The sequence below is a fragment of the Mesocricetus auratus genome, unplaced genomic scaffold, assembly GCF_017639785.1.
Source record: "Mesocricetus auratus isolate SY011 unplaced genomic scaffold, BCM_Maur_2.0 Super-Scaffold_100025, whole genome shotgun sequence".
NCBI lineage: Eukaryota > Metazoa > Chordata > Mammalia > Rodentia > Cricetidae > Mesocricetus > Mesocricetus auratus.
The window spans coordinates 5,520,745-5,539,468 of NW_024429206.1; the positions used below are offsets into that span (position 1 = coordinate 5,520,745).

Below are 18,724 nucleotides of genomic sequence, written 5' to 3' on the forward strand. Positions count from 1 at the left end.
TCTTTGTGTCTGCTGTTCTTCCGCATTTGTCTATAGGTGCCCTGTGCTTGTTGTCACCTACTCATGGCAGGAAGGACCGCCCCTATTTGTAGCTCTCCACGGGTCGCCCACTGTCAGCCTGGAGCAGCTTGCTACACTGTTGCTAAAGGCAGGTTGACCAGGGCAGTGGTCTGCTGGGGACCCCCGAAGAAACAGTTTGGAGGGGGTCCCAACCTTTGGAGACTGGGATCTCAACTTGCCTATCCTGACTGGCTTCTACCTGGGAATGAGTGTCAGGTGCCACTGATCCATCAGCTAACAGGTGGCCCTTGCTGTCTAGATGCAGGTGGGTTTCCCTGGTGATTGAGAAAGCAAGCCGATGCTTAAAGGGAAAGGGTGTGGCTGAGTGCCGGTGAAGAGCAACTATATGTGGTTTGGGAACTTTCCTTCCTGGCCTCTGTCTACAGGGGCGACTTTAAGATTCCATGTTTGGGGTCAACAAATAGGCTCCTTGAGGATGCAGATACTTGGGTTTGCCTGTTGGTCCCTTCAGAGGCTCCCCCATAAGCCATGTGATGAACTCCCTTACTCAAAGGTAAAGTGAGAGGCCCCATCTCTGCCCACTAGGGTGACCCCTTCCTGTGCAGGGCTGTAAGAACTACATTGAAAGGCAAGGGGCAGCCAGCTATTGACTGTTTTAATAACAAGGGCTGGCCTGGCAGCTGTGGCACATACCTTTGAGGGCAGGGACAGGTGGATGGATCTATTGAGTCCTAGGACAGCCTGGGCTACACAGAAACCCTGTCTTGAAAATACAGACGGGCTGGAGAGGTAGCTTGGTGACCGAAAGCACAGGGTTTTGTTCCTAGCTCCAGTTTTGTTTTCTGGCCTCCTTGAATACCACGTACATGTGTGCACAGACAGACATGCAGATAAAACACCCGGCCTTATGCCTATGCTGTGATAAAATACCAGAAGCAGTTGGGGAAAGGAAAGGTTTGGTCTTACAGTTGAGGGAAATGAGGACAAGAATGATGGGTTGATGGAGAGGCCTTGGGGAATGCTGCTTCCTGGCTTGCTTGACTTGCTTTGTGGTGTGCCACCAGGGACCCCCAGCCCGGTGGTGGTGGCGCATGCTTCTTAATCCCAGCACTCTGAGTTCCAGGACAGCCAGAGCTGTGACACAGAAAGCCTGTGTTGGGGGGGAGGGCGGGGGACACAACAGATTTGCCTACCTAATCTTTAAGTTTGAGGCAGGGTTTCTCTGTAGCTTAGGATCCTGCCCTGGAACTCAGAGATCCGCCTGCCTCTGCCTCATGAGTGCGCCACCACCTGGCCTACATCCCAATCTTAAGGAAGCATTTTCTCGATTGACGTTCCTCCTCAGGTGACCCTTAATTGTGTCGTATTAGAACTTTACTGAAGTCTAGCCAGCACAACCCCACACTGAGCTGGAGAGATGGCCCCACTTGGGAAGCACTTGCTCATCTTCCAGGGGACCTGAGTTTAGTCCCAGCGCTCAGGTGGCTCCCAGCCCTCCCTAACACCTGTGCTCTGGATTGGGCACCTGGGCTCATGTGCACATACTTGGCCGAAGACCTACACACCTAGACATAATTAATGTTATTTAAAATGTCTTAAACTGTTGAAGGGCTAGTGAGATGGATGGGTCAGTGGGTGGTGCTGCCAAGCTTGACCCAAACAGGTCCCTGAATCTACACAATGGGAGTAGAACTGATGTGTCACTCGCCCCAAGGGATGTGACACAAGTCTGCATTTGGGCACCTGTCTTGTGTGGGCACAAATTCTCACACAGGATAATTTTTTTTCCAAGACAGGGTTTCTCTGTGGCTTTGGAAGCTGTCCTGGAACTAGCTCTTGTAGACCAGGCTGGTCTCAAATACACAGCGATCTGCCTGCCTCTGCCTCCCAAGTGCTGGGACTAAAGGCGAGCACCACCACCACCCAGCTTAGAATAGTTTTTTTAATTAAATGGATTTGTTGGGGTGTGACTTGGCAGGCACCAAGAGAAAATTGACACTGGGCTGGAGACAGGGCTAGGTGGATGGAGCTCTTTCTGCCAGGCCTGAGCTGAGAGCTGCAGGTTGTCCTTGGACCTCCACATGTGCAGAGAAGTGGGCATCGCTACTGTGCCCCCGCAAAAGTAATGGTTTCAGTTTATCAGGGCATGGTGGTGCATGCCTTCAGTCCCATCACTTGGGAGGCACAGGCAGACGGATCTCTTGAGTCCAAGGCCAGCCTGCTCTACAGATGAAGTTCGGGACTGCACAGACTCTGCCTCAAGTTGAAGCTGCTATGGCACATGCTTGTGATTCCCAGCACCTCTCAACATGTGGGTCGTGACCCCTTAGGGGTTAAAAAAAACTTTCACAGGGCTTGAATATCAGATACTTAACGTTATGGTCCATATCAGCAAAATTATAGTTATGAGATAGTTTTAGGGTTGGGATCACCACAACATGAGGAACTGTATTAAAGGGTCAAAACATTAGGGAGATTGAGAGCCACCAGCTTAGACTGAGGCAGGAAGATCTCAAGGACAGCCTGGGCTTCATAGCAGGACCGTTTTAACAGTAAAAGGTGAATGGTATAATGGTAAATTGTGTGGAAACAATACTTTATAGAAAGTTCTGGAAGGTGAAGTAGCTGAGGGTTTGCTCTGTAGCCCACACTGACCTTGAACTCCTGGCAACCTGCCTCAGCTTCCCAAGTTCAGAGATTATAGGTGTGGGCCACCAAGCCCGACCGAGCATCTTAAAGGATGTTTGGGCTTCCCTGCTCCACCCCCTTAAAGACAAGTTAATCATTAAACAAAAGCCTCATTTTATGAGGTATGTGGCAGTAGTTTTTTTGGGGGTCCACATTAAAAGTATGTTCTCTAGTACTGTACAAAATAGCGAACAGAATGGGGTGGATTTAAATGTCAGGGTTGCAGCCGTTAGTCTCAGCACTGCTGGAGTCTGGAGAGAAACAGCCAAGGGACAGTGTAAGGGAGATGAGGCTGTGTAGTGGTGATGTGAATTAAATCTGACTCTCATGTGTCCCAGCAGCCTTTGCTATCCCTACCTCCACCCCTACCACATGATAAATGTAACGCTGCCTGCCTGGGACAGCTTGCTGTGGCCCGCGTATACTCTGCTGATGGCGTAGGAATGAGATACCAGGAAAAAGGTTCCCTAATTCTGGTCAAGCTGGGGGTAGAAGGAAGCTTTCCTGCCAGACAGAATTTTGCAGATCTAAGTTGCTCTACACGGCCAGGTAGCAGAGGCCCCCTCTATGTAGATCTGAAGGCTCCATGTGGCACAGTGTGGGAGGCCTGTGAAGACCCACCTAAAAAAAAAATGGTTCCTGCCACCTCCCTCCAGGGTAAGGAAGTCAGTTATGCAAATGTCATCCTGGGAACCCCAAGTTATAAAATAAGTGTGTCAAAGTTCACTCCCTGGATTTGACCGGAGCCCAGCAGGGCAGAGTCGGATGCTATTGGTAAGTTCTCCGTTCTCTGAACCCCCCTTTCTCTTCGGGGGGTTCAGGAATAATTACGGGACTTCCAGTGGAAAAGCACAATTTTGGGGGTGTGTATGTGATACTACTGGCTTTTCAGCTCAGCCTGGTCAAATCTTCATGATGGATGAGGGCAACAGAAGCTAAAGTTGGCCCAGGTCGACTTGAGGTCCCCTCAGCTCATGCTGAGCAAAGACTGGAAGCGTCTCTGAGATGTCTCTGCAGAGTCCTCGGCTTCAGTCTGGGCGTCAGAACTTAGGGTGTCTAGTTCACTGCAGTGTCGCTTCCCCGAAGGAGCCAGGGTTCCCTGTGCCACCTGGCCCTCACGACTGTTTGGGATGTGTGCCTCTGAATCTAGAGATGAATACTTTCTGTTAATATCCTTGTTTTCGGTATGAAGAATCCATCAGTAGCATTAGCTATCCCATTTTATTCTATTTGAGATATTAGCATATCCATTGTACAAATAATGGATCTCACTGCAACGTGTGTGTGTGTGTGTGTGTGTGTGTGTGTGTGTCTCCCGTGCATGTGGAGCCCAGGGTTGTCATTGGATGTGTCTAGTGCTTTTTGCTGTGTATGTGGTGTATGTGCAGGCATGTTTACATGTGTGGAGATGCTCTCTGTGCATGTTGGGGGGGGTTCAAAGTTGCCATCAGGGGTCCTGGATAGCACTCCACCGTATTCACTGTGGCAAGGGGTCATCTGAATCCAGAGCTCACCACCGTATTCACTGTGGCAAGGGGTCATCTGAATCCAGAGCTCACCACCGTATTCACTGTGGCAAGGGGTCATCTGAATCCAGAGCTCACCACCGTATTCACTGTGGCAAGGGGTCATCTGAATCCAGGGCTCGCCAGCTAGTCAGACTAGCTGTTGCTTTCTGAACTTTGGGGTTATAGGAAGGCCACCAGAGCCACCCAGTTTAAATCAGAACTTTTGTCTTCATGTTTGCATGGCGAGTGTTTTATCTACTGGTTATCTCTAGCCCCCCCCCCACCTTACTGTGTTGACTCAGGGTTTGCTATTGAATCTAAAGCTCATAATTGGGCCTACTGAGCTCTGGAAGCCCACTGTATCCACATAGTCTGCTCCCCCAGTCCCCGGCTGTGCCCAACACTGGGGTTACACTCTGCTTTTACATGCGTGCTGGGATCTGAACTTAGTCCCTATCCTCACACAGTAGACATTTACTGCCAACCTCACAGCTCCCCCGTGAGTGTAGCGTGTGCACTGGAACAGTCTATGTATGGGACTTGCAGAGCCGCGCAGCTCTCTTCGTCTGCGTCTATGACTGTGTTATTTGAGACAAGGTCTCGTGAGGTGGGTAGTTCTGGCTGTCCTGGAACCCGGTCTTTATGGGGTCACGGCTTCGTGGCACCACACCCGGCAGGAAGTACTGTGCTTCGTTAGCAGGGTCAGCCACGTGGGGCTCACACCTGTCATCCAGCACCACAGAGGCTGAAGAAGAGGACTTCCCCAGGTTCCACTCAGTGTGGCCTACAGTCTCTTAACTGTGTTTCTGTAACACACTTTGCTGAGAGCCTAGGGTTACCTTTTTTTTTCAACCACAGTGAAATGGCTGATGAGAACACAGAACCTCAGGGTCGTGAATAAGTGAGGAATGAACTCACATCAGCCTGGTGACAATGCTGGATAATCTTGTCACTCTCAACCCACTGCCTGGATTGTAATTTGCAGACACTGGGAAGGAAGGGAGGAGGGGCTGGGGAGGGCAGCCAGGCCTTGGAAATGCTAAGCAAGAGCTGTGCTGCACCTTCACCGTGAGAAGGTATGTGCGGTGGGCTTATCCGAAATGCCTTCGGTCTCCACAGCTTTCCTTTTGATGTTCTCCATTCCCAATCGCGTGACAAGAGTAATGACTCAAAGTTTGCGTCCTGCTCCCAAACCCATTGGGGACCCCCCCCCCAGGAAGTCCAGTATTTGTTGATTTTTCCTAACTGGAAAACAAGCCTACAAGTGACGTGGCCAGGGCAGGGTGTCAGGTGTTCCAGGAGTGGGCAGAGCGGCCCTTCTGTATGGACTCTGCTCCTCCCTGGCTGCGCTGTGCAGCCAGGGAACAGAATTTGGGACCACTCCACTGCTGTCCCCACTCTGTCTGAGCACAGTGTTGGCATGTGGCTTCTGCTTCCTTGCCTGCTGCCAGTTGGGGTTGGGACCTGGAGGTGACCTTCGGCCCACATGTCTCAGAACACTCTCTGACTACAGCATGGGGCTGGCCTCCTCTGTTCTGCTCAGCCCTGTCCTGAGCCAGCCAATCCTAAATACAGCAGCCTTGTTTTATAATCCCCAAGTCCCAAGAAATATTAGAAACATTTCACAAACAGGGCATGACTGCATGGGTCTCCTGCGTGCTTGTTGGGGAAGGGTGCCAGACCATCTTTGGAGGCCCTTCCCTCTCAGTTCGAACTCACTTCTCTAACAATCAGCACCTTGTTACAGGCCAGACTGACCTCCCCGTAATGCTTATGACACCTTGGGCTTTAGATGGCTCCAGTCTAAGTATCCAGCAGTTTTGAAATAAAGTGAGCTGTGGGGTTGAGGAGCAGAATAGTTCCCTGGGAGTGTGCAGCGCCAGCGCCTGCTGTGGGATCATTTTCCTCCAGTCTGGGGCACAGTTGCCATTCAGTGCCTTGAAGGTTAAATGCTCTGGGGGATATTTTTAAACAGCAGGGGCTGGTTAATCTAAAAGTGACATTTACAGACACAGCGGTGAGCTGCCAGCAGCTTGGATCCGGGCCTTGGCCAACAAGGAGCTTGAAAAATTGTCACCGCGAATATACAGCTAGGAAGCTATGGGGAAAGCAAGGCCGAGGTGCTAACACAGTAAGTGAGCCCACCCCTCCCCCCTCCCCAGCGTAATGCACCTCACAGCCAGTCCCCAAGGGACGGGTGTGTGTGTGTGTGTGTGTGTGTGTGTGTGTGTGTGTGTGTGTGTGTGTGTGTGTGGTGTCCGTCCCAGACAAAAGCAGCCACTTGAAGGTTTTAGGGGACATTGAGGGAGCTGCTTGTTATACAACAGTTTGTTATAAAGCCCACTCTGATTCTGTGCTGTCATGTAGTACACACCCCTTTCCCAATTGCCATTCTATTGTTTTAAAATATAAACGTACTTACATACTGGTGGGTGGCCATCTCAACTTGTTGAGAGACCCAGAATTATCTTTTGTTGTGTCTTTGGCTGGTGTTTGTTTGTTGAGGATGTCCTGGAACTTGCTGAGTCATCTAGGCTGGCCTTGAACTCACTGCAGCCCTCTGGCCTTTTTTAAAGAAACAAACAAAAGCACCTGGTTTCTCCGAATCTTCAATGGACTCCTAGGTGAAGGTCTGGGACTTCCTTTGTCCATGAGTTCAACCAGAAGCCCTGGGAGAGTGTTGTAGGTGTGTTTGTCCCTATACTGGAGTTGGGCGAACCATCTTGCGTTTTTTTTTGTCGTATTTCGGTCCAGTGCAGAAATGACAAGCAGCATCAAATGCCGTTTTCAGGCCGTGCAGGGGTATAGGCACATTAGTGTTTTGAAGTGGAGGTGGCCTCTAGTTCTTCCTCTATTAGAATCTGGGCTATCTCTTGCCCTAATGCTACCTCCAAATTTCAAGTCAGGAATTTCACTTCCAAGGTGGGCCCGTGTGTCCGCAGGAGTGTGAGAACAGTTCAAAATTGCAGCAACCTGGAAAGGGCACGCTTTTCTCGTTCTCTTCAGCTGTTGCACTGACTGCAGTGAACTTACTGTGGCAGGGGTGGGGGGCTCCCTCATTCTAGGAACCAGAGCTCCCGTCTCAGAGTCCAGGCTGGGCAGTCCAGGAAGCTGAGGGGTTGGTCGCTGTGTGGCAGGTATGAACAGGGTGCTGAATGACATGACCTTCAGATTCTGAGGGCAGGGGAAGCCACAGAGTTATTTGTTCCATTCCCCAGGTCAGAAAGCCAAGCTGCAGAGAATTTCCCTGACGGCTCAGGCTTAGGCAGTCAAGTGGTGGATGGTGAAGGTCCCACCCCCCCTCCACCCTGCTCCTGTCATGCTCGGTGGCCTCTTAGCCACTCCATGCCTGCGCCCGGTCCGTGGGAGCAGCCGCTCTCTAGGAAAGAAAGGTCCCTTTAGTTTGCCCCCGGTTGCCATCAGTCTTTTTCTCTTCCTTGAACTTTTTTACATTTGTTTATTTGCGCAGGTGTGGAACATGTGGAGGCCAGTTGGTTCTCCCCTCCCACCACGTGGGGTCAGAGGGCATGGCAGCAAGTGCCTTTCCTTACTTGCTGAGCAATCTCATTGGCCCTCCCTCAATCTTGAGAAGTGAAAATAGTTCGCAAGTAAGCATGGTATTGAAAGATGGTCCTGAGCTCTCCTCTGTAAACTTCACTACTTAGGATTGTCAAGCACAGGGAAGTGTTGTCACCTGTCTGGAAGGCCTTCCTCATTGATGAAGGAAGGAGGCTGCTCTCATTTTTACGCTCCCATCAGGGTGGTGGCAGTGGGTGAACATGGCAGAGCCAGGCTGTGGGCCAGTCTGGGACCGACATTGTCCCTGAGTGCGCAGAGCCTTCGAGGCAGGACCTCTTAAAGTCCCATTGTGGAGCAACCTAGGGATCCTGCAGGGTGCGATTTGGCAGAGATGGGGACCCTATCACCGGGCCTTGGCACCCTCCAAACAGTTTGGCTTCAGGCTTTCCTTGTTTCTCTGGAGAGAGCTGTGGGCACTGGAAAGAGCTGTGGGTGGAGCTCGTTCCTTTAGGCTTCCAGTTGGACCAGGACAGGGAGAACAGAATAGAGTTAGATGGACAGTACTCACTTAGCTCCATCCCAGCTCTCCTACTTCCTGGGGACATTGCTACCAACATGCAGATCCATGATCTGATTCCTTAGTTTCTCTGAATTCCAAAAAGAAATTAGAAAGCAGACACCAGTAAAGGAAAGAGATACATTTACAGTTGGGCTAGGCTAGGGAGAGAAAGCAGCTGTCCCGTGGGCCTGTGCCAGCCTCGTAGCTGGCAGAAGTTAGAAGGATCCATGGATTTTGCTGTGCCACTGTAGCCTGTCCTTCCCTGGGGAGGGAGGGAGGACTCCTCCTAGGCCTCATCCCATGTCAGGAGCAACAGTCATCACGGGCATGAGGTCGGCGTCTGTGCATATTTGAAGGGGAAGGAAAGGCTAGTGAAGCCTGCAGGCCGTGTCATTGGCAGGCCCCTGTGTGCGTCTGCAGTATCTGCTCTGTGCCTCCGAGTTTACTGGATTTGCGACCTGTAAACAGAGTTCTTTTCATCATTGCCTTTCAAGTATCTTGGTGGAAAGAGGCTGCGCAGGGTCCATCAACCGGGAGTTCTAAAGCGAAGCCCAGGTTTTAAACCTTGTCTGATCTCATGGGAGCTTACCCTCCAGTAGGGGAGATCGCCGCTGCTGTCTGGGACGAGTCATGCAAACCCAACAGCCTCACATTCATCCCCAGAAACCACAGGGAGAGGAATGACTCCCGAAGGTCGTCTGCCCACCCCATGCATGCCACATACACACATGCTCATATGTCACACACAATTTTTTTTTGAAAGTCTGTTTTCAGAATAATGAGTCATGAAAAATCACCTGCACTTTTGCGTGACACTGTGATGTCCTGATCTCTGGAAAGATTGGTGACACATTTTGATCCCCTGCTGACATCCTTTTAACCCTTTTTTTGGCATGGGAAGCCCTGGGGGCTCCTTGTTTTTACTTGGGACAAGGTATATTAACTTGCCACATATATTTCTGCCCTGGCCATTTTTTTGAGGGTCTCCGTTTGTTTGAGTGGGGTAAATACTTTTAACATCATAATGTGGGTCCCAGGCACAGGTGTGAATCTCTTCTTCGGTCACTTTTTTTTTGTTTTGTTTTTTTTGTTTTTTGGGTTTTTTTTGGTTTTTCGAGACAGGGTTTCTCTGTAGCTTTGGAGGCTGTCCTGGAACTCGCTCTGTAGACCAGGCTGGCCTCGAACTCACAGAGATCCGCCTGCCTCTGCCCCCTGACTGCTGGGATTAAAGGCGTGCGCCACCAACGCCGGCTTCGGTCACTGTTTTTGAGACAGGGCCTCACTGTATAACCCAGGCTGGCCTCTTGTGAGTCCCTCCTGCTTCAGTCTCTGCAATGCTTAGGTTTATCACCATACCCAGTTGTCTGTGACTTCCTTATGAGATATTTTTGGCTCCTCTGTGCACGATAGGCCAGACAGGAAACAGGGAATGGGCTGCAGGCTTGTGCAATGGCCCAAGGGCTCATGGCAGCGGCTTGAACTTGACCTTAGATTATATGCTCAGCATGGTGCCTGGAGCACCGGTGAGCCCAGTTAGTATCAGCCAGCCCTTCTGCCACCTGCTTTCCTCGTGTATGTGAGAAAAGCAAGAATCAGGATCTTGGCAAGAGCTCAGATTATGCAAGAATGAAGGAATACTTAAGCCCAGGCCCTCTAGGGGCACCATGCAATGTGTCATCTGTAGGGTCTTTGGGGTGTTTGGTTTTTTGAGACAGTCTGGTGTGGCTTAGGCTGGACTCAGACTTGTGTGTAGGTAGCAGGGGCTGGCCCTGGGCTCCTGCCTCTGCCTCCTTGCCATCAATGACTGAGATTGTAGGCATGTGCCTCCATGCCTGCTGGGTTCTTGGTTTTTTAATTATTTTTTTATTAAACAAATTGATGAGTTACACACGCCACAGTGTGTGTGTGTGTGTGTGTGTGTGTGTGTGTGTGTGTGTGTGTAGGTCAGGAGACAGCCTGAGGGAGCCAGTTCTCTCCTTACACCATGTAGGTTCCAAGTATGGAACTCAGGTCTGTCAAGCTTGGCAACACCCGCCTTTATCTGCAGAACCATTTCATCAGCCCCTGTTTATTTTTTTAACTTTATTTTATATGCATTGGTGTAAAGGTATCAGATCTCCTGGATAGGAGCTACAGCTAGTTGTGAGCTGCCATGTGGGTGCTAGGAATTGAACTCTGGTCCTCTGGAAGAAAAACCATTGCTCTTAACCACTGAGCATTCTCTGCAGCTCCTGTTTTTGGTTTCTGACACAGACCCTGTTCCCTCAGTGAGGCCACCCTGCTCCCACTTGATGAGGTAGAAGAGGAGTAGAGGAGTTCCAGCTGGAGTTCTGGGGCTTGGGTCACACTTGTCCTCGTACCTGGAATTTCCACATCACTGATCTCGCAAAGCTGAAGTGGCCTCAGTGACCCACACAACCTTCCGGCCCTCCTGAGCCTCACTGCCGTCGTCACAGCTGCCAGGTCAGCCTTGGAAGGCTGCAGTACGGGAATCTGCCTGACCGGCAGCGCTGCAGAGCTCTGACCCCAGGGAGTGGACCTAGAGCGGCTTTAGGTTTTGTGTCTGGGAAGGGGAGACGGAGGGACAGATTGTTCCCTCTCAGGGAAGCCATTCACCCTGGAGCTCAGTTCCCACCAACACTGTCACCTCAGTCTCTGGGGCTGGGGAAAGTCCTGGGTCTTCTCCACCGGCTTCTGGAGGTTATTCCACTACACACAGGTTACGTGTTGCAATAGTCCATCCCCAGGACCTGCCTTGGGGAGGCCTCCGCCAAGCACACTTGGTAGAAGAAATCCACCAGCTGATACCAGGTCAAGCAAAGGATGAGGTTTCCCCCAGGGGCAGCCAGCACTACCTTGAGGAACAATGTGAACTAGTGAGGTACAGATATCATGGTGATCACTGTGGTCGTGAACTATACTCATGCCAGGCTAAACAGTCCACCACGGTGAACTCCGTCACTCAATGGGCCCGTGAGGTTGCCACTGTCATTGTCCCTGTTTTGTTGCAGATGGGAAAGTTGAAGCTCACATTAACTATCTTACAGCTCGAAGTTCAGATGGTCCTGCTTGGCGTTAATTGGGCACCTGCCATGTGGGCGCCTGCCATGTGCAGGGCACCGTGGTTGTGTCTAAGTCAGCACTGCCAGAGTGCCCTGGTGTGTGTGCAATCACCTGAGACTTTTATCTAAAGTGCACTGGCTTTTCTCCATTGTGTTTTCCTACACCTCCAGCGCTGCACACGTCCCATGCTCCAGGGCTGAGGGCCCCATGCCCCAGCACTGCGCATGCCCTGTGCGCACTGCGCATGCCCTGTGCTCCAGCCTTGCGCCTGCTTATTTCTTGCTTGCTCTAGACCTGTCATCTGGACTTCTCTGGAGACCCATTGTCTGGCATGTGCTGAGTTTGGGAACTACTGGCTCTGCTGTTTGTGGGTTATTTTTCTTTTGGGACCTGAAAGACCCTGCCTGAAGCTCAAGCTGGCTTCAAACGTGATGCCGTCTTCCTTGCTTAGCCATCAGAGTGTGGGGAGAACATACATGAACCACCGTACTCAGCTTCTTCTTAGCCAGTCAGATAACTGAATCCACAGCCTTCTCCCTCTACATTTTAAATCATCCATGTGCCTCTAAGCTGTGTGACGGCAGGTCAGCCACTCCACCTCTGCGGTTATGGGGGTCTCACCTTTCAGGGGCTGGTTCTTGGCACCCCTCATCAAGGCAACTAACTGCTGTCTGTAGCTTCAACTGGGAGATCTGATGGCCTCTTCTGCTCTCAGCAGGCAAATGCGTCCTTGTGCATAAACTCACACATAGACAGACACATATGCACAGAATTAAAGTAAAGTAAATCTTTCAAAAAGTTTTTTTTGAGCTAGGGGTAATGGTGCAGGCCTGTAATCTCAGTACTTGGGAAGCTGAGGCAGGAGGCTACTGTTAATTCAAAGCCAGCCTGGCTACACTGCCAGACTCTGTCCCAGACCCCCCACCCACAAAAAGAAAAAAAGAAGAAGAAAGAAAGAAAATCCCACACATGATAACCCATGATTTTAATTCCAGTACTCAGAGGCAGAGATAGGCAGGTCTATGTGAGTGCAAAACTAGCCTGGTCTATATACCAAGTTCTGGGCTAACCAGGGCTACCTAATGAAACCTTATATCAAAAAAAAAAAGAGCTTTTCATTTGGGCAGGACACTCCTGTCACCCTAAACCCTTTCCAGGAAAGCCCAAACTGTGGGATTCTGTCTTGTTCCTGTCCCTTAGATGACAGAACAGATTTAAAGGCAAGCAGCAGTTTTAGAAAACCAATGGCACACCCAGCATGGCTTCCTTTGAGACAAGATGGTTTATTTTTTTAATCGTATTTTAGTTTTTATGTATATGTGTGATCTAACTACCACACGCCATTGCATATGTGTGGTAGTCTGACAACAGTTTATGACAATCGTTTCTTGCCTTCTGTCTCGTGGGTCATCAGGCTTGGTGGCAGATACCCTCACAGGCCAAGCCACCTTTCCAGCCCTGACTGTGTAGCCCAGGCTGTCCTCTTTCCTTTCCCTCTCAGGTCCTGAGATTGCAGGCCAACAGCACACGTGGCCAGACAGTATTTCCTGCTCTCATGAGCTAGGCCTTCCTTGGGGTTCAGGAGGAGAGTACCCCACATAGGAATCGGGGGGGGGGGTGAGGGCTGGGACTCAGACTCTTTGAGTGAGGCCACCAGGGGCCAGAGGAAGTGACCAGGTAGAGGGACAAGGAGATGAGGTCAGGTGTGAAGCCTGGGCGGGGTGTGACTGTCCCAGCCTCCCTGCCAGTGGCCCTAGAGTTAACTGTGAGGTGTTAGGAACTGCCTCTCTCTGCCACGCTCCCTATGCTCCCACTTTGGGTTTCTCAACGTTCTCTCTCCCAATAACCTGAAAAGTGGTCCAGGTCTTAGCAACTCCTGTCCCTGGGCCAGGGAGCAGATGGAATATTGATGCAACTTAAGGCTCAGCACCTCCTGACTTTGGAAAAAGCCCTATGCTGTGTTGTTCTCAGCAGCTCATTGCTGGCGGCTCAGACATCTGAGTCCTTGATGTGTGTGTGGGTCTTCCTGTCTGGGCTGACTCATCCCTAGTGAGTGGTCCTACAGCCTGAGTAGGACAGGGTGGTGCCCATGAACCCACCGCGAGCCTGTTTCTTTCCATTGGTGGAGGGAGGTGCTCGCAGCCAAAGCTGCCTGCCTTATTCTATTTGGGAGACTGCGAAGATTGACACAAAATGACTAACCAGTCTTTTTGTTGATTCTCACAGTAATCCTACCAGGTGGGTGAGGCTGGGGACCAGCTCCTAGGAGGTGGGGCACATTGTGGTTCAGAGTGAGGTCAACATCTGCCAAAGATAATGCTGTCTGTGAGCAGCAGAGTATCACACTCTGCCCCAGGCTCTCTGCGTGCAGGTGGCATGTGGCCCACGTGTGACATCGGGCTTCTGTTTACTCGGGTGCAAAGCAAACTGGACACCGTGTCCTCCTACATCAGGCTGCAAATGGGATCAGCTTTGGAGAAATTCCGTGGCCTGTGATACCCTTGTCCCCAAAGACAAGGGCACAGATCAACCATCCCCAGGGGCAGCAGTTTGTACCCCAGTAGCTACAGTTGGCTTTGTGCCATTCTCCCGGCAGTTGGGGAGTCCTCGGCCACTCACTCTATTCCGAGACCATCATCTCTTTTTCCACAGGGTCCAGTGTGGCCCATTCCTTCCAGGCAGGTGTCTGAGGGCTGAGGACAAGGGCTGCATCCTGTATTCCTGCCCACCAGATGTCACCTGTCCTGGTTGCGGGAACATTACATTTAAAACGAATCCCTGGAAGCAGGCTAAGGCAAGGAGAAAGATTGCGGGAATCTGAAGTAGGCTTAGGTACAAGAGTGTGGCGAGCTAAGGCGAGGTGGTCGTCTGTGCAGCCGCATCCCGGATCACGGAGAGAGGCAGGTGAGGCTGAGGCAGGGCCAGAACGTGGGGGCAAGTAAGGGTGCGCTGCAGGGAATTCCAACCCCGCTCTGCCTTGGAGCACGGGCCAAGCCCCTCCCCTGTGGCCTGATACAGCACACCACAGCCTCCTGCTGAAAGGTGACACTTTGTAGGCTGGGTTCCCTTAGTCACCCCGTGGGCACTCGTGAGACTCGGATGAGAATGGAGCTGGTGGCCATGGACCCAGTGACGGTAAGTGGCCCCAAACACTCGGGAGCTGAACTGGGTGGGAAGAAAAAGTCCAAGTACAGATGGGGACTGCAGGCCACGAGCACGCTGTTGCTGTCCCTCCAGTACCCCGACTAGACAGGCTGAATGTGTGAGGCTTTGTTTTGGGGGTGGGGTGGGGGGCGGAATGAAAGCATGCTGTCCACCTGCTGCACTGCAGCGTTGGCTGCTGGCCAGCACTTTCGGGAGCCCAGCCGCTTCCTGCATCGGTCACGGGAGGTGGGAGCCTCATGGCTCAGGCACCAGCCTGCTGTTGCTTATGTTTGAATTGCAAGAAATAAAAATAAGCTTTGGGGTGTGGCTTAGTGGTTGAGCACTTGCCTCACTCATGCAAGGCCCTGGGTTCCAGTCTAGCCCTGGGGAAAAAGAAAATAAACTAAATAAAAACTTTGGCTAGCATCCAGTTTGAGGGTCCGTGTCAGTTCAGGGGAAGGCTCACTTGGAACCCTCTTCTAGTCTCTGTTGCTCACTTCCCTCACTGGCAGCTGTGAGTTGAGACCTTGATCTGCCATCCCGTCTTAAAGGTACACAACCAGATGTGGCATCTCAGCACAATGCCTGGGGTCATATGATAATTATTTGTATCTATGTGTTGAGAACGGGGAGGTGTGGGTGCCGGGCCAGGGTTGCAGCTGGGTTGAGTGACTGAGCTCTGAGCTTCAGGTGTTTAGACTATAAAGGGAAGTCAGGTAAGAATGAGCTGGTGTTGCTGGGCGGTGGTGGCGCACGCCTTTAATCCCAGCACTCGGGAGGCAGAGGCAGGCAGATCTCTGTGAGTTAGAGGCTGGGCTGGGAGGCTGGAAGGCCTGAAGCAGGCACATGTGTGTGTAAACGAGTGTATGCAGAGATACCGTTCTAAGAGCAACTTCCAGGCAGGGGGGAGATTCTGCATTCTGTAGGGGGGTAGGGGACTGTGGTGATATATTATTTATGATTTAATAAAGATTGCCTGAAGGATCAGAACACTAGTTAGCTATAGAATCTGGGCAGTGGTGGCACACATCTTTAATCCCGGGACTCAGGAGACAGAGGCAGATGGATTTCTGTGAGTCCAAGGCCACCCAGGGCTACATGAGAATGAATCAATCTAAAACAGAAACAGAACTTGGGCCTTTAATCCCAGCGCTAAAAGAGATACATAAGGAAGAAGCTGAGTCTCATGTGGGAATTAGTCTCCAGCCCACATTGAAGAGAGCGTTGCAGTCTAGGATTCTGAGCCGTGGTGGAGAGCAGTGCAGTCTGGAGATGCAATCTGGGGTTTGGTGGACCACCCCATCAGTCTGAGCATTGATAGAGGTGAGAATGAGAGAGGGGGGGCACACCCTTAATCCCAGCGTTTGGAAGGCAGAGGCAGGCGGATCTCTGTGAGTTCAAGACCAGTGTGGTCTTCATATTGAGTTCCAGGATAGCCAGAACTACATAGTGAGACCCTACCTATAAATAAATAAATAAATAAGGAAGGAACAAACAAACGAAGGAACGAAGGAAGGAAGGAAAAGACCCTGAAGGTTTCCACACAGGAAATCCTGGCAAAGCTTGGTATTATAGAATAACTGCTTCCTACCAGAATAGGATTGATATCATGATGTGGGAGGAAGCCAGTCGTGGGGAAGGGCTGCTTTCTCTGTTCATTGGTTTCCAGATTTGAGTGTGGCAGCTTGGCCTACCAGGCCCTGCACCAGCCACCTGTGTGTCTGCCACCTGTGCCAGTCACCTGCCACCTGTGTGTCTGTCTACCTGTGTGTCTGTCACCTGCCACCTGTGTGTCTGCCACCTGTGTGTCTGCCACCTGTGTGTCTGTCCACCTGTGTGTCTGCCACCTGTGTGTCTGCCACCTGTGTGTCTGTCCACCTGTGTGTCTGCCACCTGTGTGTCTGCCACCTGTGTGTCTGTCCACCTGTGTGTCTATCCACCTGTGTGTCTTCCACCTGTGTGTCCTCCACCTGTGTGTCTTCCACCTGTGTGTCTGCCACCTGTGTGTCTTCCACCTGTGTGTCTGCCACCTGTGTGTCTGCCACCTGTGCCAGTCTCCAGCCACCTGTGTGTCCTCCACCTGTGTGTCTTCCACCTGTGTGTCTGTTCACCTGTGTGTCTGCCACCTGTGTGTCTGTCCACCTGTGTGTCTGCCACCTGTGTGTCTGCCACCTGTGTGTCTGTCCACCTGTGTGTCTGCCACCTGTGTGTCTGCCACCTGTGCCAGTCTCCAGCCACCTGTGTGTCTGTTCACCTGTGTGTCTGCCACCTGTGCCAGTCTCCAGCCACCTGTGTGTCCTCCACCTGTGTGTCTTCCACCTGTGTGTCTGTTCACCTGTGTGTCTGCCACCTGTGTGTCTGTCCACCTGTGTGTCTGTTCACCTGTGTGTCTGCCACCTGTGTGTCTGTCCACCTGTGTGTCTGCCACCTGTGTGTCTGCCACCTGTGCCAGTCTCCAGCCACCTGTGTGTCTGTCCACCTGTGTGTCTGCCACCTGTGTGTCTGCCATCTGTGCCAGTCTCCAGCCACTGTTGTGACCTTCTTTCTGTGCCAGTTTTTTGTCTTCTGCTGCTGTAACAAAGTGCCTGGTGCCAGATACTTTGTTTTTAAAGAGGCTTCTTTAATTCAAAGTTCTGGAGATCTAAGAGCATGGTCCTAGTTTCTGTTTGGCTCTGGTAAGGGCCTACTAGTGACTTCACGTATGGTAGATGGCATCCCAATGGGACACATGAATACAGTGAGGCAAGAGAGCAGGCGGATTCAGGGGCAGGCTCACTCTTATTTTATGATGATGCATTCCCACAAAGACTTGACTCCCCTGGAGACCAGCACTTAATCCCTTCCATAGTCGGTATCTCTATGATGGATTAGCTTGCACTGACTGCGCCGCTTAAAGGTCCTGTACTCACCAGCATCATCCCAGCTGGGGACAAGCTCCCAGCCAGGACCCTTGAGGGGCACAGCATAGCTATAGTCCCAGGGCACTCACTGTCTGTTCTCCCAGGCATCAAGCATTTCCTAAGTAGGTTCTGTGGAGTTGCATAACACAAAACTTGCGCCATCTCCCCGGTTTCCCGGTGGGAATGGACACAAAGGGTGCGTCATTAGATCACCAGAGGTCCACTCCATCTGGGTGTTTTTGTTCCCATCATGCTGTTTCCACAGCAACAATTTAAATACTTTTCACGCTTGTTACTTCTAACTTGACACTATTTTATATGTACACATGTACAGCTTGCCTGTACCGAGGTCTTTCTCTGGCTCCCTCCTGCAGCGCTGTGGTGGTGACATCAGTTCATTCACGTTGCTCCCCGGTGCACTTGCAGAAACCAGACCTCTAAAATGTACACGTCCAGCTTGGCTTATGCCATTGCTTGGTGCTCAGTGTGTGTATGGGTTCATTCATTCAGTGCCATTATTAAACACCTACTATACGCTTAGTGCCATGCCAGGCACAAGGATTCATAAGTGAATGTCCCTATGGGCCTCATTGTCAAAGACGATGACGATATCGCTCATCCTGCGCCCTACCCCACCCACCCCATCTGTGCATACAGGCCATGGTGAAGGTGGACTGGGCCCTGAGAGCAAAGGAATGGGGAGAGAGCATGGCTGCATGGCTGTGAGGCTGCTTGAGTGTGCAGCCAGCAGGGTGTGTGAGATGGGCGTGACCTCTCAGCAGAAGCCAAGGGATGACAGAGCCCTTGACCCCTGTCACACCTTCCCTCCTGAGGAACCTGTTGGACCTCTGAAGGTGCCAGGGTCACTTCTGCAACCTTTTGGCAAACCCATCTGTCAGTGAACCCAGGAGAACTTCTCCTGAGGGCTTGTGTGTCTTGCTGATGTTTCATTGCCCTTTTGTGACAATTTGCCAAGGGCAAGAAAGAGTTAGAAGTAAATCCCAAACTGGGTGGTTGGTGGCGCACGCCTTTAATCCCAGCGCTCAGGAGGCAGAGGCAGGGGGATCTCTGTGAGTTTGAGACCAGCCTGGTCTACAGAGAAAGTTCCAGGACAGGCTCCAAAGCTACACAGAGAAACCCTGTTTCAAAAACCAAAATGAATAAACCCCAGCTAGGCCGCATTCAGGAGGCAAAGGTGGATCTCTGTGAGTTCAAGGCCACCCTGCTCTACACAGTGAGTTCCAGGACAGTCAGGGCTGTGTAGAGAGACCCTATCTCAAACACACACAGAGAGAGAGAGAGACACACACACACACACATGC

At 51.4% G+C, this 18,724-nt stretch overlaps 1 protein-coding gene across 1 annotated transcript in view; it reads left to right on the forward strand.

Moving 5' to 3' along the window:
• The first annotated feature begins 6,093 nt into the window (after positions 1-6,093).
• Positions 6,094-18,724, forward strand: part of Acacb (acetyl-CoA carboxylase beta) — a 101,560-nt gene continuing 88,929 nt past the window's right edge. The window contains 1 exon segment of the mRNA XM_040731305.1: positions 6,094-6,348. The gene's annotated coding sequence lies outside the window, so the exon portion shown is untranslated.